Source organism: Sapajus apella, unplaced genomic scaffold, assembly GCF_009761245.1.
Source record: "Sapajus apella isolate SASKATOON/1434 unplaced genomic scaffold, GSC_monkey_1.0 scaffold3889, whole genome shotgun sequence".
NCBI classification, from domain to species: Eukaryota; Metazoa; Chordata; class Mammalia; order Primates; family Cebidae; genus Sapajus; species Sapajus apella.
The window spans coordinates 2,923-6,423 of record NW_022440815.1 but is presented as its reverse complement, the minus strand read 5'-3'; the positions used below and the strand labels follow the sequence as shown (position 1 = coordinate 6,423).

At 39.4% G+C, this 3,501-nt stretch overlaps 1 pseudogene; it reads right to left on the bottom strand.

The window, feature by feature from the left end:
- Nucleotides 1–8: 8 nt before the first annotated feature.
- Nucleotides 9–1,255, bottom strand: LOC116547630 (annotated as a pseudogene).
- Nucleotides 1,256–3,501: the final 2,246 nt, after the last annotated feature.

Below are 3,501 nucleotides of genomic sequence, written 5' to 3'. Positions count from 1 at the left end.
TGTGAATGGTAGCTATGGTGACTGGTATCTTCAAACTGTTCCCAAAGTAGCAAAATACTCTGTGTCATGACAATGAATACTGCAATGCCAGTGGATGCAGGGGTAGAATCCCACTGGAGAGGTCTGTTTTGAGACTTCTTCATTCTCACTATTATCCCACCCATGCATAGACTCAAAAGTAGGTACGACATCTGAATTTGGGAAGCGATGTCAAAAAACTCTGCCAAGGCCAGGTGCGGTGGCTCAAGCCTGTAATCCCAGCAATTTGGGAGGCCGAGGCGGGTGGATCACGAGGTCAAGAGATCGAGACCATCCTGGTCAACATGGTGAAACCCCATCTCTACTAAAAATACAAAAAAATTAGCTGGGCATGGTGGTGCGTGCCTGTAATCCCAGCTACTCAGGAGGCTGAGACAGGAGAATTGCCTGAACCCAGGAGGTGGAGGTTGCAGTGAGCCGAGATCACGCCATTGCACTCCAGCCTGGGTAACAAGAGTGAAACTCCATCTCAAAAAAAAAAAAAAATTCTGCCAAATTTCCCATAAATGTTACCCCTATTCCATCTCTGGAGTAACTGGAGAAATGAATGTAATTAGCTAAAGCTGAGCCAGCTGTAACAGCAATCCAGTTGTCAGAACTTTTAAAGTCATGTGCATGCATCCTCCTTTCTTAATAGCCTGCCACAATGCAGCACAAATGCAAGCAATCACAAAGTACACTAGGACTAGGAGGAATAACAATTCATGTAACCCGGATTCTCCAGCACTAAAATGATCAAATGGATTCCCTTCAGCATCTGTGTTTAGTAACACCATTTCGAATGGGATATCATCCACCTGAGTGTTGTCCTTGTTATCTTGGCATGTATACTTGTCTGCATAAAACACATGCCATATTTGCAAAGATGGAATCTGGGACACTGTCAGATTATGTTCAGTCTGGTTCATGGTCATCGTCAATTGAGCTTTGGATGATTTTTTACTACGCTATAACCATGACTGCTTTCCTGTAGCTTTAGCCATTCCTGAGCTTGGAACAGGTAGAGTTTAGCTTCTTTTTCAACAACTACGGCTGTGTTCTTGATTCTGACACACAGAAGAGCATGGTCACCATGGAACTCAAAGTGGCTGATGCACTGGCCCTGAGCATCTTGGGCTGCGGTGCTGCTGAAGCTGCCCAGCAAGGTCTTACCCTGGCTTCCCTGTGGCCACCAGCAGCACGTGAGGGCCACCACCAGCAGCTGTAGCACCCCCATGCCTGCCTCTCACTCTGCACAGACACCACGGCTTCCCGGCTATCCTGTTTTTATAGGAGGATTTGCAAAGACTCAAAACTATTCTGTTTCTGCGTTTTTCAATAATCCTGTCATAGAAGTTACTTAGTATAGTTATTTTTTAAGATATAGAATGTAAATGTCCTGGTATTCTATATCATGTTGTTTTCATTTATGGCTTTAGGCATTGATTCACTGATTGATTCTTTTATTCATTCAAAAATGACATTTATTTGTTATCTATTACATTACAGGTACTTGACTAAATGTGATTGAGAAACACAATGTTCCAGATATCATATCAGGTGCTTTAATATGGAATATCCCATTTACCCTTGAGAAGAACACAGTTTCCTGAAAGCAATTATGTGGCCAAAGTTTACAGACAGCTTCAGTACCAGGTCTTTGTGTTTATTGTACAATCGAATGAAATACGTTGCTTAAGAAATTGTTTGATGTTTACAATTGGCCACTAGGCTAGGCAATGGGAACAGAAATATGTGCCAGCCTTTTTGTTTGTGTCTGTGTGTGTGTGTGTGTGTGTGTGACATTTACCTATTCTCTATATTAAAAACTTTACTATGGACGAGCCCACTATTACTTTTGGTAGGAATTAAAACCAATATTGAAAGGCTAAAATAAATATTAAGTATTTTATGTGCTCACACAGACAGACATTTAAAAAAGTAGGCAAGATCATGCTATTGAAGGCTTAACATTAGTCTTTGCTTTTAAATTGTTTAGGATGGGAAATCAATTCAGGTTGCATTGCAAGGAAGAAATGTTAACTGTTCTACCAGTTGAGCATTATATTGTTATTACTATAGAGTATTTCTGGATGAGTTTTAATTGCTACTGAAGCTTTATCATTTATTATACACATACTTAGGTTTCTTCTCATTAATATGTTTGCATTTACGGGTGCTCTAATGCCATGCTACTCAAAATATGGTCAAGGGACCAGTAGCATCCAAATCACCTGGGACCTAGAGATGGAGAATCTAGGATCTACTGAATCAGAATCTGGATTTTAACAAAATCCCCAGGTTCTTATGCATCTGAAATATTGAGGAACATTGTTCTAATGTGTCAGTGCTTAGATTCATCAGGAATAAAAAGAACATAAATAATATTAACTACCAAATTCTTTTTTTTTTAACTTTTTGATTTTTGAGATGGAATCTCACTCTGTCGCCCATGCTAGAGTGCAGTGGTTCACTGCAACCTCCACCTCCCTGGTTCAAGCAATTCCCCTGCCTCAATCTCCTGAGTACCTAGGATTATAGGCTCGTGCCACCACAGTCAGTTAATTTTTTGCATTTTTAGTAGAGACAGGGTTTCACCATGTTAGTGAGGCTGGTCTCAAACTTCTGACCTCGTGATCCGCCCACCTTGGCCTCCCAAAGTGCTGGGATTACAGGCGTGAGCCACTGTGCCTGGCCTTTTTTTTTTTTTTTTTTGCTTAGCTACACTGAGAGGAATGAACTAGCAAACTCTAAATACATTATTAAGATATTTTAAAATAGATATTTATAATCTACTGATAGTTGAATAAATATTTATGTGAAATTTTTATTTAGCATTTTTTAATTTCTATGTAATACTTTCCACCAGGCTTAAAGTTTTGGTAGAACTTTGTTAGTAGAGGCATTTGACACCATTTGGGCTGAGCACAGTGGTTCGTGCCTGTAATCCCAGCTCTTGGGGAGATCAAAGTGGGAGGATCATTTGAGCCCAAGAATTTAAGACCAGCTTGGGCAACAGAGTGAAACCCTATCTCTACAAAAAACAAAAAAGAAAACGGAATCATTTTGTATTACTTTAATAATAGCAAACCTCATTCGATTTAAAGAGAATTTTTTAAAGAACTATATTGTTTGCACATTGGCACAGACAGCCACTAAATAAGGCTGTGCAGTGCTCAAGAAGGGGACTATGGGCAGCTTTGTCACATATACACCTACACTGGCTCATAGCTAGAATGTAAGCACCATAAGTTCAGGAATCTCTTTTCTCTAGATACATTTATGATAGAATACTGCCAGGCAAATAGTAGTTCAATAAATATCACTGAAAGTTTGTTTTTTCTTTGTATGTGAAGAGTCACAGATAACATTGTTGAATCATACAGGAAGACAGTACACATTAAAAAAGTAAATCAATGTGAAAGATACTTTGAATAACATATTTTTAATACTCAGATGCTTTGCTTTCACTTGGGTAAATCC